This window comes from Solanum stenotomum, chromosome 7, assembly GCF_019186545.1.
Source record: "Solanum stenotomum isolate F172 chromosome 7, ASM1918654v1, whole genome shotgun sequence".
NCBI classification, from domain to species: Eukaryota; Viridiplantae; Streptophyta; class Magnoliopsida; order Solanales; family Solanaceae; genus Solanum; species Solanum stenotomum.
Window position 1 is genome coordinate 5,968,692 of NC_064288.1, and position 15,231 is coordinate 5,983,922.

The window sequence follows — 15,231 nt, forward strand, 5'->3', positions numbered from 1 at the left end:
TATCAATCAATCTTTCTCAACCTCAATTAACTATTTCAAGCTAAATCAAAGTAAATGAACAAGTCATGGGAGTGATCAATTCCATTAGAAAGCAGGGACTAGATAATCAAATTAAAGACTCATTTTATATATGAGAAAATATTCAATTAACTACAAAAACACTTCATGAAAATCAACAAACCATCAACTGTTTATCACCAACGCAAAACCTAAATCACTCATGAACAATTTTACCTAGAATTAAGCATTACAAATCAAAGAGTTGAAGAAATGGTGAAAAATCATTACAATCAAAATATTCAATCTTCACGTAATGGTGTTGTTATGAAAACTTACTCTCAAAGCTATGCCCAAATTCAGAATTATGAAAGATTTTCTCAAATTGGCTCTGCATGAGTATATATAAATTGTTAATTGAGATCAAAATGTGAATTTTCAACATTGTCCTGGACGCTTGGGATTTTCTTCTTCGCGTTCGCAAAAGTTTGACCAAGATTTTGCTATCGCGACCTCCTTCCACGTGATCCCGATTCATTGTGGACTTGTTGACTGTGATAGCGATAATTGATCGCGATGAAAAACTTGCTGCCGGTTTGATTTTCAATTTTAGTCCCCTTTTTGTGTTGATTTTCTCTTTTATTTTTTTCAATCAACTCTATATCTCATTATTCCGCAAAACATGAAGCAAACCACATCAAATGCTTTCATTCTCACTTAAACAAGTTAATAACATAAACTTAAAAACAAGATAGTTGGTAAAAATATTCACTTATCAGAATTTACACAAACATTAAAATAGTAAGTGTATGCAAATCAAATTTATAAAATAATAATCATGAACGTTGTAAAAATTATCAAAAATCAACGACTCTATGTCATATTTCACACGTCCTTGAGATTTTGCATGAATAAAAAACACGAATCTAGTTGAGTAAATGGATTTGCAATCATTTGTGTAGACCGTGATATTTTAGATAAATTCATATAAATTTTGGATTAATCTTTAAAGTTATGATATGTTGATCAGGTCAAATTACTGATTAATAAAGTTGGACTAATATTTAAGTTAAAATTAAATGACATAAATAAAGTCCAAATTACATTTGAGCTAGTTTGTTAAGTTGAAAAGACGAGTCCAACTCATGTTTTTCAAGTCCAAGTTCCTCCAAAATTACCTGAAGACCAAAATATCCCCAAATTATAGCTTAAAACTATATAAAGGCTTAATAAAACCAGATGAAACAAAAGAAACTTGAAGAAGAAGAGAAATACATAGAAAAGAAAACTTTAAGTGGTGATCCACAAGTTTTCTGTATACAAAATGAGTCTTTCATTTCCAAGTTGTGAGTCACGAGTTTACATATCTCCAAGATTGTGACCGGAGCTTGGCTACACATTATTGGTGAAGTTTCAACAAATATTTCGTTGATTAAAAAACAAAGCAAAGTCATTGACTTGACGATCGTGGGGAGAAGATTGTCGCGATTGTCAACTCAAGGGCTTTTCTTTGTTTTTGAATCGGTGAAACACTTGTTGAAACTATACCGCGAATGCGAGGCCAAGTTTTAGTCACAATCACAGAGATATGAAAATTTGTGGCACACAACTTCGAGACGAAGACTCCTTTGTATGCGGAATACTTGCAAATCACTAGTGAAGAACAATTTTTCTACGTATTTCTCTTCTTGTTCCTTTGTCTTTTTTTTGGTCTTCAGGTAATTTTAGAGGAGCTTGAGCTTGAAGAGCATGCATTGGTCTCATTTTGTCAACTTAACGGACTAGCCCAAATATATTTTATACTTTATTTAAGTCATATAATTTTTAATTTAAATAATTCAACGTTATTAATCAATAATTTAACTTGGTCAATATATCATAATTTAACGACTAATCTATAATTTAATATGAATTTATCAATAAAATTTCACTGTCTACAATTTATGCAAATATACTTTACAATTAACTTCTTTGCGTGCAATCATGTCATCATAAAATCAAATTCGTTGTCAATGTATTTGACTTTGCAATAGTATTTAAGATTTTTGATGCTCAAAATAACACCTTAACAGTCACAAAACTATCATTAGTTCAATACTAATTGGAGCAACATCGATACATACTCAAAAATATTTTATGATACAATGAACGTGTCCTAATGACTCACTCTCCTTAAGAATCTATGAAAAATAATTTCTATTTTCTAAGTGAAATAAAACATAATGTTAATTTCTCATTGATTCGTTCTTGAAGACTTATAAAAATTAATTTTTTTTTAGATCTAACTAAATTATTCCTTTGATATATAAGTGTATCTAGAATAAGATATAAATTTTATATTTGATTTGCATGTCTTTGTGTATATATCACTTGTAATCAAAGAAATAAGTATATTTATTAAAATATTTGATGACTAAACTAAAGTTCATATTATTTTATATTTAATATATATATTCTTAGATGAACATAGTGAACTTTCAACTTTGGAATTTATATTTATGTATAATATGTCTGTCAATTTGCTAGAGTTACATTCATGTGTATGCATAAATATTAAACACATGTTCTTTTAGTCTAATTGCAAAACTCTAATTATAGAAACTAGGATACGTGTCCACGCATTGCGCGGACATTTAAAATATAATCATTTTATAATTAAAAATAACTAATAAGAATTATTATCACTTAGTGATATATTTAAATAATACTCTCTCCGTTCCATATTAGTTGATCATCTTACTAAAAATAGTTGTTCCATATTAGATACATTTAACATATGTTTTATTCGAAATATTTTTTACTATTTATAATAGAAAAAATGATTTGTTGTAAAACTAAACTTAGTTAGTACAAACTCTGTATAAGATCGATTTTCTCAATATGTTTATTAGATATTTTAAATTTTGATTTGAACTATATTAAAAAAGATATGAATTTTCTAAACAAGATAATGGAACTTCATCATAGACTAAAATAACGGAGAAATAATATAGTAATTATACATTACATATATGATGCCATAGCCATATAAAATTATTAATTCAAAATTAAACCAAACAATATCCCTCACTCAAATCACATAAAAAAGTCATTCATTATTAATTTTCACATTGTATATAAGTATTACTTCATCAACTAAGGTTTTAAAATGGATTATTTATTTTATTATCTAATCTACTTTATATTTTTTCTTCTGGAAAATTTGATAGAGGAAAAGTATAACGTACTCTCTAATTAACTGTGATTATATGTGTTTTTTTCTTTTTTCTTTTTTTTTGCAAAATACAATTTTGTAATATTTATTTTTAAAAGAATCTTTTAGTTGGTTACTCTTTTTTATTTCTTTTTGGTTAATTTAAGAAACATATATTAAAGAATTTTAAATTATTTTTTGAATTTTAAAATTGTTGAATTTTTGTTAGTATCTTATTATGTTAAAAGAAATACAATTTGTGTTATATAATTGGTTCAATTTACTAATTTTTACTTAATCAGGTTTTAAAGTATGTGTTTGAGTGGAGTGTAATGGAAAGTTTTAAAACTGTCAATTTAGATTCTCATTTTTATTTAAATATATAATTTAATTATTATTTTTAATTTTTAATATTAAAAAAATCATTCAAATATTTAATTTTTAATTTTTACCTTTATATAAATATTAAAATTTACAATTTGTGTAATATAATTTGTTTTATTTGTGATTTTTTAATTAATCAGATTTTAAGAGTTTGGGTTTTAGTGGGAATGTAATGTGAAGTTTTAAAACTTCCTACTTATATCCCCATTTTTATTTAAATAATTTTTTCTTCTTTTGTAAAATCTAAAATGAAAATAAATTATTCTAAATTAATGTGACTCTATTTTTAATTTTTTATAGTTTTCAATTTTAAAAGTAGAAATAACTAAATTAAATCTAAAAGAATTATTTAACAGTAAAATGATGTAAAATTTTTAATTTGATAATAATAAATGATTTTTCACTTTAAGAAGGCGGATAAGATAGTTATTTATCATTTTAATTAAGATACTCATAAATAAGTATATAAAATTATAATTGAAAATATTTTTTGAAATATTGAATTTTTTTTTTTTTGAAATATAGATTGAATTCTTATTTTTTGATTTTTTTTATAACACAAACACGATATGTTTTTTTTCATTGCTGACTTTTTTTAGTAATATGTAAATAATGATATAGAAGATATTTGAAATGTATTTAAAATTAAATTAAATATATAATCATCTATGACTTAAAAAATGTCACAATTTGAATTTTAAAAAAAAAAAGACAAAAATTTAAATGACCGTAGAAAGTCTGTAAAATAGAAAATAATTTTTAATTATTTAAAAAGATTGTTTTTTGTGGTGCTTACACGTAGGCGCTATCACATCTCCTATTATATATATGTATGTGTGTAGAATTTTTGTAAAAAATTATTCAAATGAAAAAACTATACTTGAACAATTTTAAAATTAAAGCGTGTAACTTTTTTTTTATAATTTAGATGAACGAATAAAAATAGTAAAGAGATAAGTTGTTGAAATTGACTCAAATCTCATATCCTCCTCCTAATTATAAGTCATGACATTGTTTTTTTTTTAAATCAATGTAAATTACCATTAACAACCGAAAAATAAATAAACCTAAAGAGCACTCAATCTCCTAATCACCCTCTAAGAAGGGTACTAAGAAAGTTAAGCCTCCTAAACTCTAATAAGACATTGTTGATCTCTTATTTAATAAGAGAAATACACAAACACACACACCTAATATTTAATCATTGATAAAATTAACCAATTGCATGCTCTTTCCACATCATATATATATATATATATATGAGGGGACCTGATTAGGCTCTTGACCCCTCGATTTCTGAGAAATTCGATGATCTCGAAATTTTTCGAGGCCTGATCAGAGTACGACTGGTTAGGGGCATGGATTTTGTCTGAATGGATATCAAACTAATAATAAAGCTAAACACGTTCACAAAAATGAGTATATATTTAATGGTAGATGTCTACGCATAAAATAAGAAAAATTAGGTCGATCGCATTCACACATCAAGCAGTAAAGAAAATGGAAGAAACTTTGAGAAATGAAATGAATGATAATAATTCTATAATTTTTCCCTCCTTGTGGCTTAATTATGTCATTTGTGATTTATGGAGATCGTGGTTCGATTTTCAATGTGATCAAATTTGGTTTGAACAAAATTTTCAGTTTTGAAAGTTTGATCAAAGTCAACATTTTGAATTAATGAGGTCGTCTTTGAGTTCTAGCAGTTTCACTAGATCCGAAGGGTAATTCATGCCTTCGTTGGATGGTTTGCAAGCCTACTGAGGCACTCGAGAGTGAATATGGACCCTTGGATAGAATTTGAGTGTTGTTAACTTTGGAGTTGACCACGATCAATATATATTTGATCAAGACGAATTTGAAAAGGTGATTTGATGATTCCAACAGGTTCATGTTGTGTTGTATAATCAATTTGCAGTTTTGATTTATACTAGATTTCTCAATTTGAAAGAGATTTCCCTCGCCAAGAGAATTACAGGAGATTGAGAATTCTTTCCCTTGTACTAGGGTCAGAAATAAATGATGTATCTGTAGCCTCGAGCTACTTGAGGCTTGAGTTACTTGATTTGAGTGGGTAAATAGCCGATGCTGAGGCCGAGCGAGCGTCGAGGCGAGGGCAACCTTTAAAAGCCAAAGAAAATGTTAGGACAACTCTTTTCTTTCTTCTACCAATAAGGGAGAAATGAGTTTTCATTTTCCTCCAAATTGGTTCCCCATATTTCTCAATTTCTCATTCACATCTTGCTTAAACCCAACAAATTTCACTTCCTGAAGTCCTTTGTGGATGGCAATAGAGTGCTAGGATATAACTAAAAGAATTATGTATTTATCTAATTACTGTGATAATAAAACAATCCAATGCTTAAACAACATGATAGTTGAGAAGGAGGCTAATTAATATGCTTGTTTAAACCTTGCAAAGTTAATTTAGAAAGAGATTTAGGTTATTGTGACTCTGACTACTTCAGTGGGTATGGCCATCTGCCTGCATATCTAGCTACTGTCAACTAATATTTCTCTTGTTACAGGTCTAGTATCAGTGACAGACTGACAGCGGCATCAGAATGATATATGCAATGTATTTTCAGAGAAATTATTGAAAACTTCTCCTTGCATGCACTTTGTTGGATTATTCTATAGGTGGCATACAATTGAGTAATTTCTATAGATAGTCACTCATGTTTGAGAAATTATCTAATAATATTACTTTTGTTTGTTTTAGGACTATAATATCACCCAACTTTGCATATCTTCCTTAAAATATACTTGACACAAAAAAACATTTTTATCTCTCCTAATGAATGCCGTGTCATATTATTCTCTTTTTACTAATAATTAAAAGGCAATAAAAACTTTTAAAATCAACCTATATGATATACTCCGTAAAAATAATAATTACATTACGCAAAGTGAACATTTTTAAACAAACTCATGTTTATTTTATGTTATTATGATTAATACTAATTATTTATTCTAAATCATTTTTCAAATCATTCATTCTTTAAGTTCTTATAGAACATGGAAGGTGAACATTAAAAATAAGTAAAAGTGAACGAAAAAAAAGTGATGTTAGAGAATAATTTTCACATACTCATAAAAAATCAAAAGTATTATATCGACTAACTCTTTTTACGGATTTTTTTCTAGCAACTATTCCCTCTGTCCATTTTTATTTATTCATTACACTATAAATAATCATTCATTTGTTACTTGTTTATTTTAGAAAATCAAGTGATAATTTATTACTTAATTCCTAATTCACTGTTATTATTAATTATAGTCATTTGCCAATGCCTTTTTAAAATATAAAATTTATTATTTTCAAAGATTGATATAGTAAAATTATCTTTATTATTCCTTAAGAGATATGTCAAATTAATATTGAACAAGAAAGATGTAAATATGGACGGAAGGAGTAGAAACTAAATTTCCTAGTTAAAAAAAGAATAATATGATATGACATTCCTATTAAAGTGTGCACTTTGCATATTCTTTAAGAAATTAATGAATGAATGAATTGAGAAATGATTTTAGAAAAATAATTAATGTTAAATGTAATAATAAAATAAAAAATGTCTATCTCTTAATATGCTAAAGTAAAAAACTAAAAATGATAAATAATCAAGAATTATTCTTTTTTTTTTTTAATGAATATAACATATGAGTTATTTTAAAATGTTAATTTTTTTAATAAAAAATGGATAATGTGATATGGCATCTCAATAGGAGAGAGAATAAAGTTTTTTCTTTGTCAAGTATATTTTGAAAAAAATATGTAAAGTTGGGTAATATTGTAATCCTAAAACAAACATAAATGATATTACTAGGTAATTTGTCAAACATAGGTGACTATCTAGGGAAATTACTCCATACAATTTGGTGCAGCTTAGTTGCCTACTGTGGGATGATTGCTTTGTTTTTCTCTCCTTTTGTTTGAAATTTCTTCGTTTGTACTGAACCGCATACGTGATCCAGATCTAGACAGTCCGAACGCGAAATAGTAAATTTTACCTTATATATCAGAAACTGATTATTAAGCACAGCCGCTTGAAGAAACTCAGCTTAGATGTAAGAATAATCAGTCAGTTTATGAGATATAAGGATTATTCATTTCATTGCTACTGTATCTGATTGAAATTTTCATGCAGTCATTATATCTGAATTGCCCAGACTTTAATGATTTGAACTCTTGTATAAATTATTATGTCCCTCAATTAGGTTGGTTGCGCGCTCTTTTGAAAATTGAGGTTTTTCTTTCTTTATCTAAACCATAAATTTTATTTAGGAATTTAAGACATGACATGATAATAATTGTATATAAAATTATGTATTTCAATCATTTTTTATGATACAAAGAGAAAGAGAAAGGCATCTTATTTGTCTTTTCTTTGTATTATAGTGGATTTTAGGTAAAAAGCCTAATCATGTAAATCGTCATTGATACAACTGTTTAATGTCAATACAAGTACTGATCCTTCTTAACACAAGGTTAGTATAGTAATTAAGGTGTTTTTGAAATTATGTGTTCTAGTTACATTTTGACTTGTAACTATTGAGATTTCTTAGTGAAAATTCTAACTTCAACGACCTGAAACGCTATTGATGAGTACAATTTTTTCTAATAGCATATATATTTAAAAAGGGAAAAATGTTCAAATGTCCTTACGAAAAATTGATCTAATATGCACTCCATTAATAGTTGGGTAGTCTCCCCAGTCTCAAATTATGTCATACTCTTTTTTATTTAAAGTATCATCATTTCATCATCATCATCATCATCATCATCGCTAATAAGCATCAAAAGAAGGCAGCTATCAGTCGAGATAAAATTTCATTCAAAATAATCAGGAATGTCACTTGTGAAACTTCTTTTTTCTATTTCTATTAGAGAAATCAATTATCTCATTTTTAAGGAACTTTTTTTTTAAAGAAAAATATTTTCAAATTTTTTTGACTAATCAAACATGAAAAAATTGAAATCTGAACCGAACATACCTTAAATTGTTTTTTTTTCCTTTTCTTTACCTTAAATTGGTTTGATTTGACGTAGGGGACGAAATAATTTATTGGGTGCAACTTTGTTTGCAACTGGCCTGCCTACATTGAAAGGGCCTGGCAAGAAAAAAATCGAAAGACAGGCTGCCATGAGTTCGACATTTCAAATAGGAGGACGATAATTACATTTTGGTATATAAATTTGAGTATGTATAATGTTTACATACAAGAGATCAAGTATATCAACTACATGAAGTAATTATATATCAAAGAGCTGGTAAATAAGTGGGGTGTATCTACGCCCTCCGACTCCGAGCAAAGGCGAATTCAAGATTTAAAGTTTATGAATTCCTATAGTGATCTTAATAAACAATGATAATGGGTTCACATTCAAATATTTATCGATATTTAGTGTATTCTTAATACATATAGAGAGCTTACGCAGAAGCTATTGGGTTCACGTGAACCCCTAGATTCCCATTTAGATCTGCACCTACCTTTCTAGGATATTCACCTGAATCCTCTCAACAATTAATTACAGTATATATAAGATATGTTTTTAGCTTTTATGTATATTATAGATTTTGAAGTCCCAACATAAAATTAGATGTGATTTAGGGATTTAAAATTTACCTAAATATTTTAAGTTCAAATGCCAAACATTACCTTTTTATTTTCTGAATCTCCTTAGTGAAAATTCTAAATTGAATGTATGTATATAAGGGACCATTAGATGAAACTTTAGAGAGTTTTGAATGTTGATCATATGCCCTTTAACTTGACTTCAACTGATATTTAAGCCCTCCAACTTTGAGTGTGCACAAGTAGACACTTAAACTTGTATCAAATTGAACAAGTAGACACACGTGCCCTACGTGACATAATACATATAGGACGCCACGCAAGACAAGAAATTTCTATGTATGACGAATGTGTTTATTTGTTCAATTTTAAACAAGTTAAAGTGTTTACTTGTGCACACCCAAAATTAAATGACAGCTACAACTATGTTAAAGATCAGGTTTATGTATTATGCCTTTAGCTTCATCTTCCTAAGTTCATTTCCATTTATTTAATTTTAATATAATAACTTAATTATATAGAGAAAAACTTCATTCTTGTCGTTATAAAGGTTTGATTTGTTGGGAGATGGTCATGCAACCTTAATTCTACAATGTCCAATAATTCAATACAAGACATGAACTTTTGTATATTAATTAATAAATACTTCCTCCATTCATTTTTATTTATTATTTCTTAAAAGATATATCAAGTTAAATATGAATAATATAGAAATGACAACAACTCAAACATTTATATTTATTAGAGGGTCACAAGTCACAAGTTGGAAGGAGAGACGTAAACAATAATGTAACAACCAAATTAAAGCATATATAGGACCATTCATACCTTTTGCGTCAGTTATTAATGCTTTTGGGTGAGACAAATCAATTCGTTAGTAGCAAAATCTCTTTCACAAAAGATATTGATTATGGATTTGACTCCATGATACCTTGTGGTTCTTTGGATAATTTGCATTTCAAGGTAATTTGACGTTCTTTTCTGCAGATACAAATCATCCTCTGAGGAGGTTGCAACAACTTTTGATGTCACATTTGCCATGCTTTCAGACCCTGAGAGTGCAGTGAGTTTTGAGTTTATTTAAGTGTGATTTCTTGTCTTTCTGTATATTTGATATGTCTAGTTAGCATCTAGAAAGTATTACCTTATTATTTCAGGCGGATGTTGCTTGTGAAAAATATGGAGCTGCAAAAGGAATGGGTCCAGGAAAAGGGTATGATTTATTTTCTCTCCTCTGAAAATTAAAGGTTTGAACTTTACAATTATTTTTTAAGCATTGAGTGACAGTTAAAGAATTCTAATTAGTTTACTGTTAGTTATGTGATTGAGTTTGGAAGTGATTTTAGTCAAGAAGTGCAGCAAATGCATTGTTGGTTTTGTTAATTCGAAAACGAATTTTCTTCCTGCTTCTTATTATCTTAGATGTTTGTCTTAGTTATATCTGGAACTGTGAAGTGATATGTATCGATGTATCGTACTAGATGAGGTACATTCACGACGGTGAGAGATCATATATATTATCTAAACTCAAATGAAATAACGAGCTTATTTCATCTGTTAAAGAATCTCCCAGAATAACGTTACCATTTGCAACACTCTAACAATTCTCAAGTGTCTAATGCAGGTGGTGTGAGCTTGTATAACTAATGCAGTTTTTATTTGCTACATACAGAAGAAATTCAAATGGCTCCCTCACTATACTGATGCTATAAGACGTAATTTTGAGAAAATGGCATCTGCAAGGATGACACAACTTTTTCAAGATGTTAGGAAAAATTTGCCTCTGAAATCAATGAAATCACACAAAGTGAGATGTGGCTAAGGTTTTTCCTGAAATTTGTGTGGTGTATCAAGTTTATTCATTCATAATTTTGGTCAAGTTTGAACGTATACAACACACCATCTTCAAATGGACAATCATCTCAAGAAGACAATCACGCTCATGATGAGGATGAAAGTGGTGATGACTCTGATTGAAATGACCCAAAAAGTTCTTAAAAATGTGCTTCGGAAGTTACCGAAAACTTGTTTAGCTATATATAAAAAAATCCGTTTCGTTTTTCAAAAATCCGACTTCATATTCTTGTTTAGGGGGTCAAATTGAGTGGGAAATGGGTCTAACCCAAATTTTAGAGCAACCGTATCAAAATCCGAAATTTCCAAGTGAAGCCTTTTTCGAGGGTCTACTTTGGAGGGTCATATCTCCTAGCACACAAATTATTGGGTGGCCAATAACATATCCATGGAAAGCCCTTTGAGTTATCTACCTAACGCACTTCGTTTCACCTCATTCGGAGTTCGGACGAAGAAGTTATGCCCATTTTCGTAAAATCTGTCCGGCAGGAAATGCAATTTCCAGTGAGCGTTTTTACTGTTCACCCGCCTCATTTTTTTTTCTAAGTGTTGGACCATTTTTCCAAAGGGCATATGTTATTTCCTATATACCATTAGTTCAATTCCCATCTCTAAAACATTTCCCAAAACACCTCTCCCATACTTAGACACATTTTCTCTCAAGTTCTCTCAAGAACCCTAATCCAAAACCTTCCTCAAGATTGAAGAGACTCTTGCTCCAAGTTCCAAGCTTCCATTGAAGACACTCTCAAGACCTTCATAAGAACTCAAGGTATGTGGTGTTGAACTCATGGGTCCTTCCACCCATAGTGCCTAGACTCTATTCTACTCACTAATTCATGGTTTAAGTTAAGATTCATAAATTAGTCTTGTTCTTTGTAATAATTTCCTGCACATTGAATTTTAAACATGAAAAGTGATTGTTTTGAGCATGTTGTGACTCTAGAACTTGAATCTAAATTTGGAATGGATGTGGAGATTTTCATGTGGTATTGTGGGTGTTAAAAGGTGTTGTTGTAGGTTGTTCACTGGTTTGGCTGCATAATTACTACCCTATTTTCCATGCTCTTTGATTCCATTACATGCCTTCAAGGTGTTTGACAAAATGTCCAACTATGGAGAATTGATGAATCGATGCTTTAAAGCTTGAGTTATGAGATGTATGGCAATCCAGAGATGTGTTGATGACAAACTAAGCTTGTGTATATGTTCATTCCATACGTGAGATTGCATTAGAGCCTAATGGGAATTTCCTATATAAAGTGTTGCATGACCATGCCCGGTCCGGGGGAAAAGAACCGGACAACCATGTGAGAGGTTTATATCTCACCACCTAGGATGCTTGGGGTGTGACCAACATCAACCATGTGAGAGGTTTATATCTCACCACCTAGGATGCTTGGGGTGTGACCAACATCAACCATGTGAGGGGTTTATACCTTGCCACCAGGGTGTCCGGGTGTGAACGGCATCCCCCATCCTAAGTTGGGGTTATAGATTGGTTGGATCATGCATACACATATGATATCTACTATTAGTATAGATTTACTTAAACATGTTTTGACTTCACTTTGATCATGCATCCTCATATTGTTATTCATAATGCCTATGAAACTATTTCTTGTATTTCGATTGTGTCCTTGTCTATTGTTGTGTTGCACCCCGCATACTTAGTACATTCCAAGTACTAACGCATATTTTGCCTACATGATGTCACCATGTAGGGACCGGAGCTACTCTTGATCCTTCTCTCCATTCACGTGGCTAGTACGGTGCTTATCCGAGTTTGTTGGTGAGTCCTCAATGATTCGAGGGCTATGTTATGTTTCCTACTCCTATGTTTTGAGACTTTAGCTTGCAATTGTATTTTGACTATGAGGGGAGCCGGTAGTATGTCATGGCCCCCGTCCTATCTATGTATGTAGAGGTGTGCGTTGGACAAGTATTTTGTAAATGAGCTTGACTCTTGTTCTATGATGTCATTTTGAAATGGTTTGCCCTTAGTCCCTATTTCCCGTTAATTAATGTTGATTGTACTTCCGCGACCGATGAAGTGTGATGACAAGTTTGAGAGGCTTGTTTGGGGTTCCTTCGGGTTCCTCATTCGCCATGTCACGTCTAGGCCCTAGGCTTGGGTCGTGACAAGCTTGGTATCAGAGCACTAGGTTGTTAAATCCTCGGAGTCCAACACACCGCGTTGAGTAGAGTCCTAATCATGGTTGTGAAGCGCGCCACGACTATGAATGGGAGGCTACAAAACGTTTTAGGAAAGGTTTCCCTTCTTCATGTTCTATGTCGTGCTTAGAGTGCGATAAGGTGATTCCTCCCTAACGCTTGTTCTTTGGATTGCTAGATCATCATGCCAAACATGAGGGGAAGACGGGCCCGATCACCGGAAGAGCCACCCACCAATGGTGAGCTCCGTGATGCACTCACCATGCTTGCACAAGTGGTAGCTAACCAAGTGCAACAAGGAGCCCAAGCTCCTCGAACTACCACCCCGGGGGAAAGGGTGAGAGATTTCATGAGGATGAACCCTCCGGTCTTCCATGGTTCAAAGGTGGATGAGGACCCGCAAGAGTTCATCGATGAGGTATGCAAAATCTTGACCATTATGGATGTTGGTGCTTGTGAGAAGGCGGAATTGGCGGCCTACCAACTCAAGGGGGTTGCTCAAATTTGGTTTGATCAATGGAAGGGTGAGAAAGGTAATGGCTATGTGGTGTTGTGGGAGGAGTTTAAACTTGCTTTCCTTAATAGGTTCTTCCCTCTTGAGCTTAGGGAGGCAAAGTTGGTGGAGTTCATGAACTTGAAGCAAGGAGCTATGAGTGTGAGGGAGTATGCCCTCAAATTTGTCCAACTCTCCAAGTATGCACCTCACTTGGTGGCCGACTCTAGGTCGAGGATGAACAAATTTGTGATGGGTGTATCCGACTTGGTTAGTGAGGAGTGTCGGTCCGCTATGCTCATTGGAGATATGGATTTGTCTCGGTTGATGACTTATGCCGAGCAAATGGAGGAGGAGAAATTGAGGAAGAGAAGGGGGCACGAGGCCAAGAGGGCCCGATTGGAGAATAGGTTCCCTAAGGGTGCTAGATTTCATCAAGGCCGAGGAAACCCTCATGTCAACCGGGGATTTGCTATCAATGTTCCTAGACCTCAAGGGGGAGGTGAAGTGGGTTCTATGGATGTATGCCCTAAGTGTGGGAGGAAGCATGGTGGTCCTTGCATGAAGGGTTCGGGTGCTTGCTTTGAATGTGGAGAAGTGGGTCATAAGAGGTTTGAATGTCCCAAGATCCGCAACAAGGTCCGAAGTGCTAACACTACTCCTTTGGGTAGAGGTGCTTCTCAAAGTGGTGCCCCAAGGGACAATCGATTTTATGCTTTGCATGGTAGACAAGGTGTTAATGAGACTCCGGATGTGGTGACCGGTATGTTGCAAATCTTTGATCTTGATGTTTATACTTTGATTGATCCGGGTGCCACCCTTTCCTTTGTTACCCCCTTAGTTGCTAGAAAATTTCATGTCGAGTCGGAATTGTTGCATGAGTCATATGAAGTATCCACTCCCATTGGTGTCTCTATTGTTGCTAGAAAAGTGTATAGAAATTGTCCGGTTTGCATATTAAATAAGTTGTTGCCTTGTGATCTTGTTGAGTTGAACATGGTGGATTTTGATGTTATTCTTGGGATGGATTGGTTGCATGCATATTATGCTTCTATTGATTGTAGGACTCGTAAAGTCAAGTTCCGATTTCCTAATGAACCCGTCCTTGAGTGGGAGAGCCGGGATGTTGTGGTGAAGGGGAAATTCATTTCTTGCATTAAAGCCCATAGGTTGATTTCCAAAGGGTGCTTGTACCATATTGTGAGAGTCAATGATGTGGAGTCTAAAGTCCCTCCTATTGAGTCTATTCCGGTTGTTAATGAGTTTCTAGATGTCTTCCCAGAAGACCTTCCCGGTGTCCCTCCCGAAAGGGAGATAGATCTTGGTATAGACCTCCTTCCCGATACTCAACCTATTTCTATCCCCCCTTACCGTATGGCCCCGGCGGAGTTGAAAGAGTTGAAAGAGCAATTAAAAGATTTGTTAGAGAAGGGGTTTATTAGACCTAGTCATTCTCCCTGGGGTGCTCCGGTTTTGTTTGTGAAGAAGAAAGATGGGTCTCTTAGAATGTGTATTGATTATCGACAACTTAATAGGGTCACCGTCAAGAATAGGTATC

General features: G+C 32.3%; 1 long non-coding RNA gene across 2 annotated transcripts; it reads left to right on the forward strand.

Moving 5' to 3' along the window:
• The first annotated feature begins 10,002 nt into the window (after positions 1 to 10,002).
• Positions 10,003 to 11,119, forward strand: LOC125870649 (uncharacterized). Of its 2 annotated transcripts, none has more exons than XR_007446936.1 (3): positions 10,003 to 10,214; positions 10,309 to 10,364; positions 10,776 to 11,119. It is a non-coding gene; the product is annotated as an uncharacterized LOC125870649 (long non-coding RNA). The 2 variants fall into 2 exon arrangements; XR_007446935.1 differs by having other exon boundaries at positions 10,824 to 11,119.
• Positions 11,120 to 15,231: the final 4,112 nt, after the last annotated feature.